This window comes from Colobus angolensis, unplaced genomic scaffold, assembly GCF_000951035.1.
Source record: "Colobus angolensis palliatus isolate OR3802 unplaced genomic scaffold, Cang.pa_1.0 Scaffold57, whole genome shotgun sequence".
In the NCBI taxonomy this organism is placed as follows: Eukaryota; Metazoa; Chordata; class Mammalia; order Primates; family Cercopithecidae; genus Colobus; species Colobus angolensis.
In genome coordinates this window covers 6,009,233-6,033,411 of record NW_012119265.1, presented here as the reverse complement: position 1 = coordinate 6,033,411, position 24,179 = coordinate 6,009,233, and the positions used below count along the sequence as shown (strand labels likewise).

Below are 24,179 nucleotides of genomic sequence, written 5' to 3'. Positions count from 1 at the left end.
TCCATGAGATACAACTGAAGTGACCTGTTGCCTAATTATGATTTTTGCTGGTACACTTGGCAGTTTTGAAATGAAAATTACTTTAGGGAAATTTTTCAGAGTCCCTAAAAGAGAAAATTTTTTTAAAGTTGCCTTGATTTGACTTATTTACATATCAGGTAGTTTATTTGGAGCCCAAACTCTAATTATTGTGTTTAAGACGTTTCCATGTCTTTGACTTTGCTAATATTTCAGTAATTTATGTAGCTGCTGTTCTCCAAAAATGTATATAGACAAGGAAATGATATAAAGAAAGAATTCTATAGAAGAATCAAGCATTTGAGGAAATAAAGGGATACAAAAGGAATTGAATAAAATGTATATTTTTCTACATAGCTGAATTGAGATCTTTATCAACCTAATGGACATTCCAACTGAGCTGAGGCTGAGCCCAATTCTAAAGAATAAAGGGGAAAACAGCAACATTGGGATGAAATTGTCAGTCTTTTGGACTCAGAGACATTGACTAACATTCAATCTTAAAGACTAAAACATTGAAGGCATTAAAAAAAGGAAGGATTAAAATTTCTCTTTTTTAAAAACACTATAATTCACTTGTTTAAACATCAGGTTTTCTAAATTGATAACATTTTTATTTAATGCAGGAACAAATTAGAATTTTACCGCAAGTGGCTTTATGAATATTGTATTCAAGAATGAATAGTCAGGTAGTTTCTGCTATATTATTTCTTGGGTTCATCTAAGAGGCTGTGATCATCTGACTTTTATGATGAATAATAATAAGACAAACCAATCAGGCCAAAAGCCCAGCATAGCTATGTGAATTTTTAGCTAAATGATACTTCTTTTTAAAAATGTGGTTGAATTATTTAAAGTAAGTACAATTCCATAAGCAATTAGCTAACAATGTTTTGTTTAGACCCGGTCTGAGGAATAAATGTCTTTGCTAGACAGCATATTAACCACTAGTGTTTGATACACAGATTAATGCTTGCAACAGGGACTGGCAGGTTAAGCATTCTTCCTCAATCTTGTTTCTCTACTCTAAATACATTTACCAAACCCATTTTTGAGACTACGGAGATAAATGCCAATCTGGGCTTTGTCCAGATGATCACAAAATATAAAATACTTTCATCCCAAATAATGAGACTTTATGTTATGTTCATCTTAAAACAAGTTACAGGATCTGAAGTCTTGCATTACTTCTAGTTGACAAGGCTGAAAAAGTAAACACACAATTTAAATGTAAAATGTAAACTTTATATACAAGATCATATGTTGCCTTTGCCCTTGGATAGACTTGTGAATTTCATTTATTGGAGTTACTATAGACCAGGAAAGAGAAGAAGTAGGAGCATTTGAGGGCTACAATGCCACATTGTCTCTTCCCTTTAACCAGGAACTCAACTACAGTAAATAATATCTCAGATTTTTCTTAAAAAAAGCTTTCCAAAAGGGAAAACTCTACATATCTCTTTAGAAATATCACTCTAATTATCAGTCATTACCATTTTGAATTTCTTCTTTAAATTAGCTTTATGTTAACCAAACTATGTGCTGCTACACTTTGATGTTCTTGCCTGAGAACACATTTGATGTTCTTGCCTGAGAAATGGAGGATTGTACCTCCATTTCCCAATCCACAAGTGAATACTTCAGTTTCTGATATTTTAAATGAGAGACTCTCTAAAGTTCCTTCCAGCTCTAATAGTTTTTAGCAATTATTGTATGCTATCAAGTTCTGGCTCGTGAACTTTTGGGGGACATGGATTCCTCATTGAGTATGCAATTTAAGTTATGGACCATCTCTACAGTAATATGCACATACACATAATTTTTTGATATAGTTTTACAGTGTTTTGGGACCTTCTGAAGTCCCCAGATGTCCCTGCATCCCAGGTAAAGAACTCCTACCAGAGCACATACGTCTTCCCATTTGTGAGTTGTATAAAAAAGACATTGTTGGTGCCTCCTACATGACTGGAATTTTTTTTTTTTTTGTCATTTTACAGATTTATTTCTCAATAAAAGTATTGCTATGTTTGCTTTTTAAAATATACTTTAAGTTCTGGGGTACATGTGCAAAACGTGCAGGTTTATTACATAGTTATACACGTGCCATGGTGGTTTGCTGCACCCCTCAATCCATCATTTACATTAGGTATTTCTCCTAATGGTATTCCTCCCCTAGCCCCCTACCCCACAACAGGTCCGGGTGTGAGATGTTCCCCTGCCGTGTTCATGTGTTCTCATATACTCCCACTTATGAATGAGAACATGCGATGTTTGATTTTCTGTTCTTGTGTTAGTTAGCTGAGAATGATGGTTTCCACTTCATCCATGTCCCTGAAAATGACATGAACTGATCCTTTTTTATGGCTGCTTAGTATTCCATGGTGTATATGTGCCACATTTTCTTTATCCAGCCTATCATTGATTGGGCATTTGGGTTGGTTCCAAGTCTTTGCTATTGTTAACAGTGCAGCAATAAACATACGTGTGCATGTGTCTTTATAGTAGAATGATTTATAATCCTTTTGGCCTATACCCAGTAATGGGATTGCTGGGTCAAATGATATTTCTAGTTCTAGATCCTTGAGGAATCGCTACACTGTCTTCCACAATGGGTGAACTAATTTACACTCTTACCAATAGTGTAAAATCGTTCCTATTTCTCCACATCCTCTCCAACGTCTGTTGTTTCCTGACTTTTTAATGATCATCATTCTAACTGGCATGATATGGTATCTCATTGTGGCTTTGATTTGCATTTCTCCAATGACCAGTGATGATGAGCTTTTTTTCGTAGTTTGTTGGCTGCATAAATGTCTTCTTTTGAGAAGTGTGTGTTCATATCCTTCACCCACTTTTTGATGGGGATTTTTTAATTGTTAATTTGTTTAAGTTCTTTGTAGATGCTGGATATTAGCCCTTTGTCAGATGGATAGATTGCAAGCTTTTTCCCATTCTGTAGGTTGCCCGTTCACTCTGATGATATTTTCTTTGGCTGTGCAGAAGCTCTTTAGTTTAGTAAGATCCCATTTGTCAATTTTGGCTTTTGTTGCCATTGCTTTTTGTGTTTTAGTCATAAAGTCTTTGCCCACGCCCATGTCCTGAATGGTATTGCCTAAGAAGTTTTCTTTTAGGGTTTTTTTGGTTTTAGGTCTTACATTTAAGTCTTTAATCCATCTTGAGTTAATTTTTGTATAAGGTGTAAGGAAGGGATCCAGTTTCAGTTTTCTGCATATGGCTAGCCAGTTTTCCCAACACCATTTATTAAATAGGGAATCCTTTCTCCATTGCTTGTTTTAGTCAGGTTTGTCAAAGACCAGATGGCTGTAGATGTGTGGTGTTATTTCTGAGGCCTCGTTCTGTTCCATTGGTCTATATGTCTGTTTTGGTACAAGTACCATGCTGTTTGGTTACTGTAGCCTTGTAGTATCGTTTGAAGTCAGGTAGTGTGATGCCTCCGGCTTTGTTCCTTTTGCTTAGGATTGTCTTGGCTATATGGGCTCTTTTTTGGTTCCATATGAAATATAAGGTAGTTTTTTCCAATTCTTTCGAGAAAGTCAGTGGTAGCTTGATAGGGATAGCATTGAATCTATGAATTACTTGGGGTAGTATGGCCATTTTCATGATAATGATTCTTCCTATCCATGAGCATGGAATGTTTTTGCATTTGTTTGTGTCCTCTCATATTTCCTTGAGCAGCGGTTTGTAGTTCTCCTTGAAGAGGTCCTTCACATCCCTTGTAAGTTATATTCCTAGGTATTTTCTTCTCTTTGTAGCAATTGTGAAAGGGAGGTCACTCATGATTTGGCTCTCTGTCTGTTCTTGGTATATAGGAATGCTTGTGATTTTTGCACGTTGATTTTGTATCCTGAGACTTTGCTGAAGTTGTTTATCAGCTTAAGGAGATTTTGGGCTGAGATGATGGGGTTTTCTAAATATACAGTCATGTTATCTGCAAACAGAGACAATTTGACTTCCTCTTTTTCTGTTTGAATACCCTTTATTTCTTTCTCTTGCCTAACTGCCCTGGCCACAACTTCCAATACTATGTTGAATAGGAGTGGTGAGAGAGGGCATACTTGTCTTGTACCAGTTTTCAAGGGGAATGCTTCTAGCTTTTGCCCATTCAGTATGATATTGGCTGTGAGTTTGTCATAAATAGGTCTTATTATTTTGAGGTATGTTCCATCAATACGTAGTTTATTGAGAGTGTGTTGAATTTTGTTGAAGGCCTTTTCTGCATCTATTGAGATAATCATGTCGCTTTTGTCATTGGTTCTGTTTATGTGCTGGATTACGTTTATTGATTTGCATATGTTGAACCAATCTTGCATCCCAGAGATGAAGCCGACTTGAACATGGTGGATAAACTTTTTGATGTTCTGCTGGATATAGTTTGCCAGTATTTTATTGAGGATTTTCACTTCAATGTTCATCAGGAATATTGGCCTGAAATTTTCCTTTTTTGTAGTGTCTCCCCCAGGTTTTGATATCAGGATGATGCTGGCCTCATAAAATGATTTAGGGAAGAATCCCTCTTTTTCTATTGTTTGGAATAGTTTCAGAAGGAATGGTACCAGCTCCTCTCTGTACCTCTGGTAGAATTCAGCTGTGTATCCGTCTGGTCCTGGACTTTTTTTGATTGGTAGGCTATTAATTACTGCCTCAATTTCAGAAGTTATTACTGGTCTATTCAGGGGTTCAACTTCTTCCTGGTTTTTTCTTGGGAGGGTGTATGTGTCCAGGAATTTATCCACTTCTTCTAGATTTTCTAGTTTACTTGTATAGAGGTGTTTATATTATTCTCTGATGGTAGTTTGTATTTCTGTGGGATCAGTGGTGATGTCCCCTGTATCATTTTTTATTGTATCTATTTGATTCTCTTCTCTTTTCTTCTTTATTAGTCTGGATACTGGTCTATCAATTTTGTTGATCATTTCAAAAAACCAACTCCTGGATTCATTGATTTTTTTGACGGGTTTTCTGTGTCTCTATCTTCAGTTCTGCTCTAACCTTAGTTATTTCTTGTCTTCTGCTAGCTTTTGAATGTATTTGCTCTTGCTTCTCTAGTTCTTTTAATTGTGATGTTAGGCTGTTGAATTTAGATCTTTCCAGCTTTCTCTTGTGGGTATTTAGTGCTATAAATTTCCCTCTACACACTGCTTTATGTGTGTCCCAGAGATTCTGGTACGTGGTAACTTGTTCTCACTGGTTTCAAAGAACATCTTTGTTTCTTCCTTAATTTTTTTATTTACCAAGTAGTCATTTATGGCAGGTTGTTCAGTTTCCATGTAGTTGTGAGGTTTTGAGTATGTTTCTTAATCCAGAGTTCTAATTTGATTGCACTGTGGTCTGAGACAGTGTTATGATTTCCATTCTTTTGTATTTGCTGAGGAGTGTTTTACTTCCAATTATGTGATCAATTTTAGAATAAGTATGATGTGGTGCTGAGAAGAACGTATATTCTGTTAATTTGGGGTAGAGAGATCTATAGATGTCAATTAGGTCCACTTGGTCTAGAGCTGAGTTCAAGTCCTGGATATCCTTGTTAATTTTCTTTCTCGCTGATCTGTCTAATATTGACAGTGGGCTGTTAAAGTATTCCACTATTATTGTGTGGGAGTCTAATTCTCTTTGTAGGTCTGTAAGAACTTGCTTTATGAATCTGAGTGTTCCTGTATTGGGTATATATGTATTTAGGATATTTAGCTCTTCTTGTTGCATTGATCCCTTTACCATTATGTAATGCCCTTCTTAGTCCTTTTTGATCTTTGTTGGTTTAAAATCTGGGGTTTTTCAGATACTAGGATTGCAACCCCGGTTTTTTTTTTGTTTTTTGTTTTTTGCTTTCCATTTGCTTGTTAAATATTCTCCCTTATGTTTGAGCCTGTGTGTGACCTGCAGGTGACATGTGCCTCTTGAATATAGCACACTGATAAGTCTTGACTCTTTATCCAATTTGCCAGTCTGTGTCTTTTAATTGGTGCATTTAGCCCATTTTCATTTAAGGTTAATATTGTTATGTGTGAATTTGATCCTGTCATATGATGTTAGCTAGTTATTTTGCCTGCTAGTTGATGCAGTTTCTTTATAGTGTCGATGGTCTTTATAATTTGGTGCATTTTTTCAGTGGCGGGTACTGGTTTTTCCTTTCCAGGTTTAGTGCTTCCTTCAGGAGCTCTTGTAAGGCAGGCCTGGTGGTGACAAAATCTCTCAGCATTTGCTGGTCTGTAAAGGATTTTATTTCTCCTTCACTTGTGAAGCTTAGTTTGGCTGGATATGAAATTCTGGGTTGAAAATTCTTCTCTTTAAGAATATTGAATATTGGCCCCTACCCTCTTCTGGCTTGTAGGGTTTCTGCTGAGAGATTTGCTGTTAGTCTCATGGGCTTCCCTTTGTGTGTAATCCGACCTTTCTCTCTGGCTGCCCTTAACATTTTTTCCTTCATTTCAACCGTGGTGAATCTGACAATCATGTCTTGGGGCTGTTTTTCTCAAGGAGTACCTTTATGGTGTTGTCTGTATTCCCTGAATTTGAATGTTGGCCTGTCTTGCTAGGTTGGGGAAGTTCTCCTGGATAATATCCTGAAGAGTGTTTTCCAACTTGGTTCCATTCTCCTCATCAGTTTCAGGTACACCAATCAAATGTAGATTTGGTCTTTTCACATAGTCACATATTTCTTGGAGACTTTTTTCGTTTTTTTTTTTCATTCTTTTTTCACTAATCTTGTCTTCTTGCTTTATTTCATTGAGTTGATCTTCAGTCTCTGATATCTGTTCTTCTGCTTTATCGATTTGGCTGTTGATACTTTATGTTTCACGAAATTCTTGTGCTGTGTTTTTCAGCTCCATCAGGTTATATATGTTCTTCTCTAAACTGGTTATTCTAGTTAGCAATTTGTCTAACGTTTTTTTCAGCGTTCTTGGCTTCCTTGCATTGGGTTAGAACATTCTCCTTTAGCGCGGAGGAGGTTTGTTATTACCCACCTTCTGAAGCCTACTTCTGTCAATTTGCCAAACTCATTCTACATCTAGTTTTGTTCCCTTGCTGGTGAGGAGTTGTGATCCTTTGGAGAAGAAGAGGCATTCTGGTTTTTGGAATTTTTAGCCTTTTTGCGCTGGTTTCTCCCCATCTTCATGGATTTATCTGTCTTTGGTCTCTGATGTTGGTGACGTTGGCATGGGGTCTCTGAGTGGACATCCTTTTTGTTGATGTTGATGCTATTGCTTTCTGTTTGTTAGTTTTCCTTCTAACAATCAGGCCCCTCTTCTGCAGGTCTGCTGAAGTTTGTTGGAGGTCCACTCCAGACCTTGTTCGCCTAGGTATCACCAGTGGAGGCTGCAGAACAGAAAAGATTGCTGCCTGTTCCTTTCTCTAGAATCTTTGTCCCAGAGAGCCACCCACCAGATGCCAGCTAGAGCTCTCCTGTATGAGGTGTCAGTCGGCCCCTACTGGGAGGTGTCTTCCAGTCAGGATACATGGGGTCAGGGACCCACTTGAGGAGGCAGTCTGACCCTTAGCAGAGCTCAAATGCTGTGCTGGGAGATCGGCTGCTCTCTTCAGAGTTGTCAGGCAGGGAGGTTTAAGTCTGCTGATGCTGCACCCACAGCTGCTCCTTTCCCTAGGTTCTCTGTCCCAGGGAGATGGGGGTTTTATATTTAAGTCCCTGACTGAAGCTGCTGCCTTTTTTTCAGTGATGCCCTGCCCAGAGAGGAGGAATCTAGAGAGGCAATGTGGCCACAGCAGCCTTGCTGAGCTGTGGTGGGCTCCACCCAGTTGGAATGAACTTCCCAGCAGCTTTGTTTACACTGTGAGAGTAAAACCACCTACTCAAGCCTCAGCAAGGGCGGATGCCCCTCCCCCCACCAAGCTCAAGCATCCCAGGTGCACCTCAGACTGCTGTGCTGGCAGCCAGAATTTCAAGCCAGTGGATCTTAGCTTGCTGGGCTCTATGGGGGTGGGACCTGCCAAGCCAGACCACCTGGCTCCCTGGCCTTAGCCCCCTTTCCAGGGCAGTGAGTGGTTCTGTCTCACTGGCATTCCAGGTGCCCCTGGGGTATGAATGAAAAACTCCTTCAGCTAGCTTCGTGTCTGCCCAAGTGGCCGCCCAGTTTTGTGCTTGAAATCCAGGGCCCTGGTAGTATAGACACCAGAGGGAATCTCGTCTATGGGTTGTGAAGACCATGGAAAAAACGCAGTATCTGGCCAGGAGTGCACCATTCCTCACGGTACAGTTCCTCCCAGCTTCCCTTGGGTAGGGGAGGAAAATCCCCTGACCCCTTCTGCTTCCTGGGTGAGGCAGCACTCCATCTTGCTTCAGCTCACCCTCCGTGGGCTGCACCCACTGTCCAACCAGTCCATGAGATGAACCGGGTACCTCAGTTGGAAATGCAGAAATCACCTGTGTTCTGCGTCGATCTCCCTGGGAGCTGCAGACCAGAGCTGTTCCTATTCGAACATCTGGCCAGTAAGCTGCCATGATGACTGGATTCTTTATGTCAAATATACATACAAGGTCTTTTCACATTTTATTTTAAAATCTTGGTCATGTGATCAATTTGTTTTACTCATATACTAATAATATATCCTAAATGTCAGATAGAAACACTTAGGGCTAGTTTTAAAATCTTCTCTTGGATCCCACTTGATATGATTTTATTACTGAAATGCAAAAAGAAAACAACTGTCATCATAAGACACCATCATTACTTAACCCAAGAACAAACCGACTCTACTGAATTTAGATGGCATCTTTAAAGTCCCTTCTGTTGCCTACATATCAGGTCAGAGTTTATTTTCTTCTTTGAATAACAGAAACAGTTAATTTTTGAAAAACAAAACTAAAAGCTAAACTATCATGACCTGTAAATGGCATTCAGAATGTCCCAGGTTCCCTATTAATTGCTTGGCTAACTCCTCCTCTGGGTTCCTGCTTAGATTTCACTTCCCTAGGAAAACTTGCTTGTGCCCCCAGCCTGGTTAAATGCCTCTGCTATGGCTCATACAGACCCACTCTACCACTCCTAGCACACTGCTTATCCATACTATTGCAACTGCCTATTTTCTGGTCTGTATTTCCCTAAAGTCTAAACCCTGTGAGGTGAGGGTCGTCATTATTCACAGCTATTTTACGAGCACCTAAGATAGTTCCTAGTACGTGCAGGGTATTGAGTAATGTTTCTTGGGTGAGTGAATAAACAAATGAGTGTAATGTATATAAAGGTATCTCTGATTAGGAAGCTCTGTCATTTTTTTTTTTCTTTTTAAGAATAAGTACAGTTAGGCTGAGCTCAGATTTCCAATATGGGGTTTCCCTATGAATGGGAAAGAGTCTAACCTATAAATCATCATCCGAAAGCTAAGGCTCAGTCAAATTATCTGACTTAACATTCACGCTGTTTTTGCAAAACAGAAAACCACATTTTCATAATGTATAATGCAGTGTCTGTGGCTCTGATTGAGAGGAAGGATGACTTGCTTGAGAAAGGGGATGGGGTGAGGAAGAAGAGGGGCAAAGGTTTAGTCAGCTATAGCCAGGAGAAGAGTGAAGGAGGCTAACCCACAATGCCAAGGGATGAGCAAAAGGGAACTTAGTCCTTATTTAAGATGAAGGTGAGGCTGTGGTTGAAGGGTAAGGGACCCCTTAACATATATGGGCAAGGAGAGGCAGGGAAGCAAGGATGATCCAAAGCAACAAGTAAAGGGAATAGACAAAAAAGAGTGGAATTCAAAGTAAATAGGCAGTGACGAGGCACCAGACAGTAAAGAGGTAGAGCCTGGAGAAAATCTCAAATGCGCTGGAAAGACCCAACCAGCCCACCCGATTCATCCACTTCCCTAGAAGGCTGGTCTTCAGGAGATATTTAACTTTGTCAGTCTTTTTAGGGGATGCTCAGTATTTTTCACTGAGAGGGGCAAGGATCCTCTTGTCCTTTTTACTAGGGGAGCATGTACATCACAGAGTTCAAACATTCACACCTTTGATTGTAACCCAAGGGGGCAGTTAATCATCGCAATTTAACATATAAGTCTTGTAGCACATTTGACATCAAACAAGCCAATGTGCAAGGGTCAATTTCACCTTCATAATTCTAGAAAATTATACCCTTACTACCACACTAAGGTAGTATATGTTATGAGAATTCTGTTGGTTGATGTTCTCTAAGTGGATCAAGAAAAGTACTATTAAAATAAGAGAATAGGTATGAAGTTTCAAGTTGGAGAAGCTGAAAAAGTTCTGGAGATAGATGTTGGTGATGGTTGAACAACCATATGAATGTACTTAATTCAACTGGACTTTACACTTAAAAAAGTTAAAATGATAAATTTTATGTTATGTACAGTTTGCCACAATAAAAACATAAGAGAATAGCAATAGGAGCTTGTATAAAGAAATGGTAGTTATTTTCCAATTTTAAATGTAGAAAATCAAGAGATACTTAACAAAAGAAATATCTTAGGGTCAGGTGCTCAGTTAAGGGTAGTTAAACCAGTCACTGAGCCCTGGGAATCCTAATATTTGGTATAAGGTTCTTTTCAGGCAAAGCTCCAAATCTAACCCTCTATCCCATCTATATGCACGGCTGAGGTTCTAAAAGCCTCATAATATTGTTTTGTAAAGATGATCAATTTCACATTGCATGCCATGGATTTTTAAAACTATATCCTTTGGTAAAAGCCAGTACATAAGTTTAATTTATCACATAACTTACTGAAATTTCTCTTAAAAATACACTTCTTAAAGCAGTAGTTAACAATAAAGATTATGAGCAGTTTTTTTTTTTTTTAAAGAAAATGTCAGAAAAGCTCCAAGTCTAATCCTCTATCCCATCTATATGCAGAACTGAGGTTCTAAAAATCTCATAATATTGTTTTGTAAAGATGATCAATTTTACATTGTGGGCCATGGATTTTTTTAAACTATGTCCTTTGGTAAAAGCTAGTACATAAATTTAATTTATCACATAACCTATTGAAGTATCTCTTGGAAAATACACTCTTTAAAGCAGCAGTTAACAATGAAAAAATGAAGTGCGCGGTTTAAAAAAAAAGAAAGGAAAGTGTTTGTTTCTTGTTCTTTCAGGGGTTCTCACTAAGATGTTTTGCTCTAGGGAAGGTTCCAAATGCATTAATATTTCCTGGAAATGTCTTGCCCTGTGCCTAGGAATAATTCTGAGAAATCTTTTCTTAGTGAAAAGTTTTCAATTGTCATGGTGATGCTTAGGAAAGACACATTTTAAAGCAGGTGAGAGTGAAGAATCATATTGGCTTCACAAAGCTTAGGATTTTAATTTGTACTTAGCTAGAAAGAGCACCCTACCTGGTATTAAGTCACAAGGTCCTCATAAAATTTTAAAAGTTTAGACTGAAATTTTCATAGAATTTCTGGCCCTACCTTATTTGATGGATGAGAACACTCAAATCTGAAAAGCTTAAGTGAAATTTTCATAGCATTTCCGGTCCCACCCTCTTATTTTATGGATGAGACCACTCAAATCTAAAAAGTTTAAGTGACATCCCATGGTCACCCCAAGGTCACACAGCTTTCTCCTTACATGTTGTCTTACAAACCCCTCATATGCACTTGTTTAGAACAGGAACCAAGTTCTCTCGATGGCTGACCTGCCACCCAGAAGTCATTGTGAGGAGCTGTCTGGTTTGAAACCTCATACCCACCACTCCCTGTTGCCCTGTCAGAGATCTAGAACTCATCTGCCATTTCCCTCTACTGTGACAGCAGGGCTCTTCATTAAAACAGTTGCCTGAGGGGGAATAGTCACATGCACACACACACCTCCTTTTTAAGACTTTTTACTTCCAATTCTTTTTCAATTTGTTCTTAGTTATTATTAAAAATTCTGTCATTTGTTGGTCCTTTTTGTCTGTTTCTTATTCTTTGAGAAATAACTTTACTCATGAAACCTCACCATGTATCAGCTTAAAGAAATATTTGTCATTGTTGATGACAAAAATTGATGTTAATGGGTAACCTGTACCAAAGAAGTCTGTTCTAGGATTTAAGGGAAATTAAACAGAATAAATATCCAGGGCACCAACACTGAGAGTTTTTGGAAATACACAGAAATTTCCCTGAAGATCCCCTCCAGTAATTATCGACAACTTTTTCTTCCTCCTTAAATTAAATCTGCTTTTCCTCAACCGCTCTCAAAATAAATATGAAACCATTTTTATTCAATATTTTCTTGTTTTACTTAATGACTGGTTTTATTTTATGTGTTTCCCCACTGCCAGTATACAGTATTTTAGCAATAATGGGATGTTAGTACCAATCTGCAGCCAAACCACAATTTATAACTTTGTTTATGTGGGGAAATGCATCTAGAGCTGGAAAAACCCAGTTTATAAGTCAGAAAATGCCTATGGTATATGCTCTGAGTTTACGTAAAATTCAGTCAGTAAATATTTTTTGAGAGCCTTCTAGGTAAAAAGGCACCAATACAGGGATTATAATGTTCTGCACATAAAATACATAATAACACAAAGATACATTACATCATCTACTCCTTACAACTTTACTAGGTAGATGTTAATTTCCTCCTTGCCAATAAAGAAACTGAGGCTTTGAGAGGAAAGACAGCTTGCTCAAGAGCACAATCCTAGTGGGAGGCAGAGCTGTCTTTCTCTTCCAGGTCACCTGACTCCCAAGTCTGGGCTCTTTCACCTGTGCTGTGGTGCAGTAATTATGCTCTAAGGAGACTATGCAGGAAGTTAAGCTGTATTTTCAAAAGTCTTTGGAAGCTATATATCAGAAGCTTCTGGGAAAAATAGAAATTTGTGCTGAATCTCAGGTAGAAAAATGTTTGCTCGGACTATTGCTGCCTTAGAAATACCTCTTAGAGAATGCTATCCCAAATTACTAAGAAATTGCATAGTATCGTTGGAACAACTGGGACTCCAGGAGGATAGGGTGACTAATGTTTTTGACTGTGAGTGGCCCATTGTTGGGGGAGGACAGGGAACATAGGAGCACAGACTGCCATCTTCTCAGGGGAGTGTATGACAGGCTGTCCTTTTGCCATCAGTAAGACTTCTCCTTTATCAACATCAAACCTCAGATATTTCACTTTGATCTAAACCCCTGATGGAGTCAGACACACAATAAATTATATAAATGCTCTAGTAAGATTTGCTTAAAAGGCTTGAGAGCTAAATCTATTCCATGCACCTGCTAATCAGACCAACTCAGCATGTTTATTAATGGTTTCCATCCAGAAGGAGGAAACTCAGGCAGCTTCCCAAGATAGTAAGCAGTTGTTCTCAACTATCCCATAAGACAGAGAAGCAGGGACTCCAAAACAACCCAACCCCTGCTGCCCAGATCTTAAATATGATAGCTCAGAGTTAATGGCATGCGGTGCTCATGAAAGATCTAAAAGTTATCATCAGCACAGTCTCCATCCCATGCTCACATCTCAAAGATGCAAATGTGAGGCAGCTCTTGATGCATCTGGAGTTTATTGACTTTCCTGCTAATTACCCAATTTCTCAAGTATTTGTTGAATATTTAGTGTGTGCCCAACATTCTTTCATGGAGGCATAAGAGATTCAAAATTGGTCCTTGTCCTTAATTACGGTATTGCTACTCTTGTTCATTTATTCATTTAGTCACTTAAATATTTCTTGAGCATGCGTAGTTGGAGATAAGACATATGCACATTAAAGTTATTGAACACAGTAGAGCATAATTAGATGTTATCTTTAGTTTCTCCCCAAGGGTCAGAGAGCTCAACAAATGCTCATGAAAAGCTACTAAGTGCCAATACTGGAGATATAAGAAATAGCTAAGACAGAGCTCTGACTATTAAGAAGCTCACAGCCAGGAAGAAAAATGAATAAACCAGAAATTACGGTAGAATATGGTGTAGTTAGGTAAGTGCAGTGTGCACAGAGGAGGGAAAATGGCCAAGGAATGACCCTATGGGTAAGTGACACTTGAACTGAGTCTTGAAGCTTGAATATGAGTTCATAGAATGTTGGCCCAACATGCTGGGTAGGGAGAAGCGGTCATCAACCAGGCTAGAGAAAAAGGCAGGCGTGAGACTTGAGACTAACTTGTAATAGCCTGGGAAGTTACAGCTCCCTCCTCTCTGACAGCCCCACTAATGCCAGCTCTTTCCCTAAACTTTTTGTTTTGTAGAGATGGGATCTCGCTCTGTTGCCCAGGCTGGAGGGCAGTGGCACAATCATAGCTTACTGCAGCCTCGAACTCCTGGGTTCAAGTGGTCTTCCTGCCTCAGCCTCCAAAGTTACTGGGATTATAGGTGTGAACCACTGCATCTGGCCTCCAACTTTGATCTCTGCCTCCTCTACTCAGTGGTAGTACCTCAGACTCCAGCTTTCTGCAACACAGTGAGGACATTGTCACTGTGTCACTTGAGATGTTGTCTCAAGGAAAAGCTGGAGATTATGAGGCTGACCTTGTAAGATCTTAGGGACTGCACTGTTGCACTGCACAGTGACCAGTACCTGAGCTCAGTTGCCTCATATGCTTTGTCCAGTTTTATTTTGTTTACAGTGGGAGGGAGGCCAAGTTACTTCACCTAACTGGAACTCTCCCACATTTCTTGACTAACTTCACTCGACTTTGATGTTATTTACCTTTCAGTTCCTCAAGCCCCTGCCTCCATTCCTCTTCCTTCCACCTCCTTCACCCCCTCTCTACTGAAACTACTTTCATTAATCACCTGGGAGGTCCTTATTGCCATAGCAAATGGGCATTTCTTTCACTTTCAATCTCCTTGTCTTGTTGGCAGTCGTGGAAGTGATTAAACAGTAACTCCTTTTTTTTTTTTTTTTTTTTTTTTTGTTTAACTCTTCTCTTAGATATCCCAGCTCTATGACTCTGATTTTGCCTTTGACGACTACACTATTTTGTTTGCTGGCCTCAACTTCTTCCACCCCTTGAGAACAGCATTTCCCAGGACTGTTCCCCGGGCTGTTCATCCTGGACCTGCAGGCATCTTCTCTACACTCACAGCTTTAGAGAGTTTATTTCTTACCCTGCCTTCCATTGTCTCTTACATGGGAATACACCCAGCTTCGTATGACCAACCCTGTTTTCTTCACCCAGACCCTTGTTAGATTTCTCCAGCTACCTGGTTGGGATTTGTACCTGGATATCCCACCTCAAAACAGATCTGGCTTCTGTCTCATTTTAAACCTTATATTCTTCTCTCCTTTGTCTACTGAACTCTGTCTACACTATACCGGCCTGCATTTACTTGCTAGAACACACCAAACTCTCCCCACCACAGGGTCTTTGCATGTGCAGTTTCTGTTTCCTGAATCTCCCTTTCCTCTGTTTATGCCTCAGCCTTTAAGTCCCAGTTTGCCCATAATCTCCTCAGAGAAGTGTCCCTGCATGACCTTATGTAACTAGACACCACTCTGCTTTTACCTATCACTACTCACTCTTGCGTTCTTCACAGAACTTAGAACTTGTCATTATTGGCTGATGTATTTGCTTACACATGCTCTATCCATACGTTTATGTGTTTTTTCACTTACTTTAAACTTACAAAGACTGAAACCATGTCTGTTTTATCAATTCGGGTCTGCATGGTACCTATCACAGTGCCTGGCACATAGGAGATACTCAGTAAATACACTCAGTAAATATTTGTCAGATGCATGAGTGAGATCATCACCAGACTCACTCTCCATTTCTTCTCTACAGGAGGATCTTCCACCCCAGGTTTTCTGTGCCAGGCATTGATGTTGGAGACACAAGCATGTATAGCATGGTCTTCCATGCTCCTACAACGTTTGGCTCATATATTAACAAGGAAAAATAAAGTTGTGAGACAAAGTGAATTCTGAACTGAGAGAAACCGATGGGTTAGGTTCTGTGGTTATAGAGTTTTTAAAGTTGAAAAACCAAAGTTTGTCTTACAGCCCAAATTGAACCTCATTAAGGCTTAGCTTCACCATTATTGAGTCCAGATGGTATTGTTGCCTTCACAGACCCCAAGCAGTCATCAGGCTGTTTTCCTGCTGGTTTTGACCTGTTTCCCAAGAAGCAGTTGCCCTGTAAGAGTTGTTCTTACTTCTGGGCTCTTCCAGTTTCTCACACCCTCCAGGCTCAGAGTCCTGCAGATTCTCATTTTTATTAATCCCAGAATTGGTCATTATATTAGCACATTTTGTGTTGGGTTATCATTTACCTGTTTTCCAGTCTCTTTTCCCTAATATAGTGTGAACTGAGGCAGAAACTTAGTCTTATGGTCTAGTTCAATGTCTGGAACATAGAGACTCCTCAATAAATCCTTATGAATGAATGAATAAGTGTTGCCAAATCTCCTCTAGCCAAAACAAACAGTGACAAAGAAAATTATCCTCTAGGCTATAGATGTGTGGGTCAAAGTTCCCCTAGAGTTTTTCTCTGATAATTGGATAACTTCTATCCTCACATGGCAGCTCCTCTCTACAGTCCTGGAGGCTGGAAGCATGTGGCAGCCAGTCATTCACGAATAGCCAGCAAGGGCCTCATGTGGGCAAGTGGGGGGGTAAGGATGGCAAAAGGAGATAGATTCAAGAAATGTTTAGAAGGTAATGCCAGCAGCATTTTTACCTTATTCTAAAGCCCATGTAGTAAATGTAAGTCATCTTCCAGACAGTGTGAACATCAGAAGAATTATCTTTCACTCTATCAGATAAATTTAGGATTTTGAGAGGAGAGCATGCATAACAAACTACAAGAGCTGCCTCTACAAGAAACATTTTAAATATTCTATGCTCAACTGTCAGCAACAGCACATTAAGCATTCTAATACTTGCATAGCTGCCATAATTCGCCTCACATGGGTGAATATGGTACTCCTGGGAGGTGACTTACTCTCCTTTGCTTACCAAAGGAACAGAACAAATACTTTAATATCATTTTTTCCTCATCTCTGGCTAAGAAATGACCCTTATGGTGGGGATTTTGATTAAACATTTGCAACAATCATGGGAGCAGAGAGGTGATAAACATGCCAAACCAGTTTCCCTGAACTCAGGGTAGCAAGATTTCCAGGAGCTTAATGAAAGCTTTACATTTTCTTCTGTTAAATTACAAAACCATGCCTGATTTTTATAAATCTTTTGTACTGTGAATAAAAGGTTATTTTTTTCTGATAAAAGTACCCTGAATTATCTGAATCTTCCATATGCCATCTTTTCTCCCATCCATCCATCCATCCATCCATCTGCATACATGTCCGTCCCCACCTCCTACATAACAGATTTGAGATGGTTTATCGACTCCTTAAATTAACACAATTTCTGTGTTTTCAAAATCTCTGCATGGAAAAGTGTTTCCCTGATCTTTGCATTTGTGTCCTGTCTATACTTCCTGCATGCACTTTCTCATCCCCCACTTGTTTCTCAATAAAGGCCAGTCTGGCTTTTGCCCCTGCTACTCCACCAACAGTGCTCTTTCCAAAGTCAGCAATGACTGTCATGTCGCTAAAGTCACACTTGTACCATAGCCACCTTCTCCCATTCTCTTCCTTTGATTTCTGTATTGTTATAATTTCCTGGGTTTTTTTCTTATCTTTTGGGCTGCTTTTTTTTTTTTTTTAATACGTTCATATCCTTTTAATTACTGGGTTTCTTGAGTCTCAGTCCTTGTTATCTGCAGTTCTCAGTCAACATTTTCCTTCTGGGTGATATCCCCTCCTGTATGAGTTTGCTAGGGCTGCTGTAACAAAGTTCCACAAACACGGTGGTTGAAACAACAGAAATAGTTTGTCTCATAGTTCCAAAGGCTGGAAGTCCAAGGTCAAGGTATCCACAGGGTTGCTTTCTTCTGAGGCCTGTGGGAGGCAGTCTGTTCCACCACCTCCCCCATAGCTTCTAGTGGTTTTTTGGCAATCTTTGGCATTCCTTGGCTTATAAAAGCATCCATTCTTTCTCTGGCTTCATCTTTACATGGTGTTCTCCCCATGAGCGTGTGTGCCCAAATTCTCCCTTTTTAGAAGGATGCTGGTCATATGGAATTAAGGCCCACTTTAATGACCTCATTTTCATTTGATCACCTCTGTAAAGGTGTTATCTCTAAATAAGGTCACATGCTCAGGTACTGAGGGTTAGAACTTCAACATGTGAATTTGACGGAGGGGAGAGAGAGTGGAACACAATTCAACGTATAAGCCCTCCCATAGCTTCGATGACTTGTCCATATACTGATGACCCTCAAATCTGTCTCCAGCCCAAATCTGTCTTCCGAACTCTAGACCCATGTGTCCAACTGCCCACTGAACATCTCTCCTTGGATGAGTTTCATGCACTTAAACTCACCACGTCTAAGACTGCATTCATCACCCTTCCCACAAACCAGGTCCTCCTTCTAGTTCTGTGAATGGTGTTTTATCAATTCAGTTGTCCAAGACAGAAACTGATGCTTATTCTTGACCCCTCTTTCACCCTCATTTCTACACTCATGTCCAATTATTTACCAAGTTATATCCATTCCATCTCTGTGATACTGTTCAACTTACCTCTCTTCAACCTCATTGCTGCCACCTCTTCAAGGCTACTATAATCTCTCCCCTAGACATCCAGTGTTCTCTTAACAAGTCTTTTTACCTCCAGTTTTACTTCCTCTCAGTCCACTCTCCACGTTACACAGTGATCTTCTAAAAACTCAAATCCGATGATTCCACTTCTCTACTCAAATCCTTTCAAATGGCAGTGAGTGCCTTGGAAGTGGGCTTTGACCTAGATTGGTGTTAGGTTTTGAACTGGACTTTAAAGGGATGGTAGGACTTAGGTAAGTGAGAAAGAGGCTTCTATGAGTGTGGAGCTGAGACTCACCATTGTGGGTTTAGGTCCAATAACTATTTCAGCCCATCTACCTGGCAGTTGTGGATACCCATAACAATTGTGAAAACAAACTGATGCTGGTTGTTTAGCTTATATCCCCAGAGGCAGAAACTTGCGAATAGTTTCATTTAGATTGTGGCTTAAATCACAGCAGAGCTGCCTAAGCAGCTGTCTCTGCCAGTTCCTGACTGGCACTCCTCCCCTGGGTGACAAATTTGTATATGCTAATAGCATTAGCTGTACCCTGGCATGCTCGTCTGCCCGTTTATTTCTTTCTGCTAATGAACAAGGCATAAATATTTTGTGAACTGAGCCATAGGGTTACAGTTTAAAAGCCCACTTCCCCGAAGAGAAGATACTTATGGACCATTAGTACTGGCAAGGGGCTGTGCAGTGAATTGCCTCCCAGAGTAAAGGCTGGCTTGTCCACCCCTTGGCATTTAGCACTCTTTATAGAAATTGCTTGTATAATTGGCTTTTCCCCTCCTGGACCATAAAAAAATGAGGGCAAGCACCATGCCTTCTTGCTCTTCCCTGTGCTTAGCAGAGGGGCAGGCACTGCTAGGCACACAGTAGGCATCCATAACTTATTAATTAATTAGTCATCACAGAGTAGGCCAGTAGCCACAGGTTTCTTGATTTATTCTAAATTGAGTTTTGAACTCTAATGAATTACGAGACTGCCTTATTAATGCATTGTCAAATCTACCAATCGAGAAAATCACCAGGGCCATTTGGAAGAGGTGTTCCAGGGCAGCATACCAGGGAGGAATTTGTAAGTAGAGAATTTGTAGTTTCTATAGTCCATAGGGAGTATTTGTCAAACTTGTCAGAGTGCTGGTGACATTGCAAGAGGATGGTGGTGATGTCACAAGGTTCACAAGGATTTTAGTACTCTTTGTATACACTTGTATGTAGGTAAATAACCTAGTTCAAGTTACAAGGAAACCAAGAATTTGGGGCAAAAGAAACAAAGGTTCAAATAGAAGAAAAGTCACTGTGAAAGCTTAATAAAAACAAACAGGGTGATTCAGGGAAGCAAGCTCAACATATGAAAATCCAGAAATAGAAAACAAATTAAAATCAGTAGCTTATTTGAGTAAGATATTATTTCAAGCATAAGCACTCCCACTGCATCTAAAATGAGTTTTAAAATGCCATTAAGTTATTTGTATGTGTTTTTGGAGAAATAGATATGTATTATAGAAAGCAAAGTAGTCTTATAGTCTTAATGCCAACATCTTGCCACCTAAAAGAAAGAGATATTTATTCAAAGGTACAACATTTGGAACTTTGTTTAATACTCTGGGAATAGCTAAACTATAGATTTATACCAGGCCAAAAAGCACTTTTAGTTTTGTTTTCTTCATACAGCATAGACTTTTCTTTTTTCTTTTTTCAACTTTCATTTTAGAATCAGGGGATACATGTGCAGGTTTGTTACAAAGGTATATAGCATGATGCTGAGGTTTGGAGTACAAATGAATCTGTCACCCAGGTAGTGAGCATAATATCCAATAGGTCATTTTTTCAACCTTATCGCCCTCCCATCCTTCCCCCTCTTGTCTTCCCCAGTGTTTATTGTTCCCATTTTCATGACCATGTCTACACAATGTTTAGCTCCCACCTACACGTGAGAACATGTGGTATTTGTTTTTCTGTTTCTGCATCAGTCCACTTAGGGTAATTGTTTTCAGCTGTATCCATGTTGTTGCACGGGAGGAGATTTCATTCTCTTTTGTGGCTGTATAATCCATGGTGTATCTGTACCACTTTTTTTTTAAATCCAACCCACTATTGATGGACACCTGAGTTGATTCTATATCTTTGCAATTATAAATAGTGCTGCGATGAACATATGGATGCACATATCTTTTTGGTAGAACAATGTATTTTCCTTTGGGTATATACTCAGTAGTGGAATTGCTGGGTTGAATTCTAGTTCAACTCTCAGTTCTTTGAGAAATCTCCAAGTTGCTGTCCACAGTGATTGAACTAATCTACATTCCCACCAATGGTAGGTAAGTATTTCATTTTTTCTGCAGCCTCACCAACATCTCTTATTTTTTGACTTTTTAACAAAAGCCATTCTGACTGATGTGAGATGGTATGTCACTGTGGTTTTGATTTGCATTCGTTTGATGATTAGTGATGATGATTTTTTCACATATTTCTTGGCTCCTTGTATGTCTTCTTTTCAGAAGTGTCTGTTCATAGCCTTTCCCCATCTTTTATGATGTTATTTGCTTCTTTCTTGTTGATTTGAGTTCCTTATAGATTCTGGATAATAGACCTTTGTCAGATACATAGTTTGTGAATATTTTCTCCAATTCTAAAGGCTGTCTGTTTACTCCCTTAATAGGTTTTCTTTCTGTGTAGAAGCTCTTCAGTTTAATTAGGTCTTATTTGTCAATTTTTTTTCAATTGCCTTTGGGGACTTAGCAGTAACTTCTTTGCCTAGGCTAATATTGAGAAGGGTATTTCATAGGTTTTCTTCTAGGATTTTTATAGTTGGAAGTCTTAGATTTAAGTGTTTGATCCATCTTGAGTTAATTTTTGTATATGGTGATAGGTATGGGTCCAGTTTCATTCTCTTGCATATGGATAGCCAGTTATTCTAGCACCATTTATTGAATAGGGATCCTTTCCCCCGTTGCTTATTTTTGTCAGTTTTGTCAAAGGTCAGGTGGTTGTAGATGTGCAGCTTTATTTCTGGGTTCTCTAGTCTGTTCCACTGGTCTATGTGTCTGTTTTTGAACCAGTACCATGCTGTTTTGTTTACTGTAGCCTTGTAGCATTAGTTTGAAGTCAGGTAATGTGATACCTCTGATTTTGTTCTTTTTGTTTAGTCTTGATTTGGCTATTTGGGCTCTTTTTTGGTTCCATATAAATTTTAGAATAGTTTTTCCCAAATCTGTGAAAAAATGGCATTGATAGTTTGATAGCAATAGCGTGGAATCTATAAATTGCTTTGTTTTAATGATATTGATTCTTCCAATCCATGAGCATGGGATGTTTCTCCATTCATTTATGTCATGTATGATTTCTTTCAGCAGTGTTTTATAATTCTCCGTGTAGAGAACTTTCACCTCCTTGATTAACTGTATTCCTAGAATACAGCATAGCATTTTCTTATATATTTTGCTTCAATTTAGTTGGCTGATCTCTTTGAGAAATGTTCTAAAGTGAATCTTAAATTTATTTTTGTTTTCTTGGGTTAAACTGAATTATTTCAGAACCATTAAGACTAGCCTTTTCACTGTATAGAAATGAATCTCCACTTGCCGTTGGCATTCTCATAGTGACTGGAGTGATATGGGAGAGAAGTGATGTTGGTACATCTAAGAGATTCTCTCTGCCCTCAGTTGGGAATCAACCAGCTCTCTTACACGCGAAAACTTGCCATCAGGTGCTCATCAGTGGCAACAGCCAGCTACACTCCCTTAAAGATGTCTGTCACTGGGCTGTTACAGGGAAGCTGGTGGGAAATCCAGAAAATTTTCCTAAATGCTCTCAAGAGGTCCCTGTCTGAGAACTGTCACCCATAGAGATAGTTGTAATACAAAGATAACTAGTGAGTGAAGACATCAGAAAGAAGGGGAATAGATGAGGAAGGGGCTGCAGAGTTGGGTGCATGGGAAGGTCCTATAAAGTAGGTATCAGATAGGACTTTTGGTTGCAAGCCACTGAAATGCTACCCTAGGGCTGTTAAGCAAACTGGAGACTTACTGACTGGCCTTGGGAGGAGAGGGTCACAGAGCCTTGGAAAATGTGCAGGAACCAAGTGGCCTTCAAAGCCATACAGCTGTAACAGTCTGGCTGAGATGCTGCTATTTCCATCACTACCCAACATCCTGTTGCTACTGGTAATGTAGGACTTTAACCATCCTGGCTTCCAGGAGATTCTAAGACTGGATAGGAGCATCCGATGGGCTGAAACCAAGTCATACCTACACCTTATTGCCAAGAGCAAGCAGAATTATCTGGCTTCCTTCAGCTTCTGTTGTAGGATGTAGGGCACTGGCACTGTTTCCCATTAAGAGTTATATAATGAGGGAGGGGGAACTCCCCCTAAACAGGAAGAGGGTTGGGTGCTGGGTAGCTAAACACAGGACAGAAGTCTAAGATAGCCATATTAAATATATTTTAATGAGTTGATAACTGGGCTGAGATTTTTTTTTAATTGTTGTTTGTTCTTTTGCAATGAAAAGCACTTACTATTATGTGGGAAATTATTTAAAGACCAGGACTATCACACTCAAAGAAAACTTTAAATGCAATTTTGTGGTATTTCTGCTGATTCATATCTAGAATCAGCAAAATAGATTTAAAAAATGTTTCATAAGTATCTTAGGAATACTTAAACATCCATTTCGGATTTCTATAAATGTTCAGCCGAAATTATCAAAGTTACTCCACAATCTAATTCTACAGATGACAGAGGTGTAAAGAGTAACAAGACTGAGTAGACAGGTTCTAGGTCTGGACAAGGTAAGAGGTAGCTAGAATTAGGAAAACAACTTTAGACTTAATAAGACCTGGGTGTGTTTGGAGCCACAGTTGAGGGAGAGGGGTTATTCTTGGGCAGGACTGAGGGTTAAAGCTTGATGCTGGAGGGAGATACGGGGTCCGAAAGGATAGAAACAAGCAAGTGTTAAGGATAATATTTTATTTGGGGTAAGGGAACCAGAGAAAATGTATCTTGATCCCAACCACTTCTTTAGTACATGAATCCAAAACATGTGCTTGACAAGTATAACCGGGGAGCTCCTCTGGCATTTGGAGGCCCAGGGGAAGTGGCACTGTAGTTGCATTGCACAAGGTCATGACAGGGAAGAATAATTATAATTGGCTTACATGTACAAGGTATGACCATTGTGCATTGTTTATGTTCTTAACACCATTATTATTAATACTATTATTAATATTCTTTCTACCATCATCATGTGAATGCCGAGATCCTAGCCAGAGAAAAGAAAGATTCTACTACAATGAAAGTTTCTAAAGGGGACATTCCAGCTCCCCTAAAGACTACATTTTGGATTAACAACTTCCAAACAGTTATCTTCCCTCCAGGTTCTCTCTGTAGTGAGTATCCTACCCTCTCTTGCCAATTTTGCCTTCCTGAAATTCTGCTTTCAAGCCATCATCCCTCTACAAAACACCTTAAACATGTTGTTTGCTCTCCACAATTAAAAGGGCAAAATCCAACCTTTCCTGTGCTGGAAGCTGCCCTAGGCTCTCCTCCTATCCAAACCTTGCTTTGCTTTTTGATCTGTTTGAATCCATTGTCCTCCATGAAGGTTTTTTGTTTTTTGATTTTTTTGTTTTGTTTTTTT

General features: G+C 39.4%; 1 protein-coding gene across 2 annotated transcripts in view; it reads left to right on the top strand.

Moving 5' to 3' along the window:
• The window catches only part of SLC35F4 (solute carrier family 35, member F4), a 293,301-nt gene that overhangs the window by 230,121 nt on the left and 39,001 nt on the right, over positions 1 to 24,179 (top strand). The window lies entirely within an intron of this gene.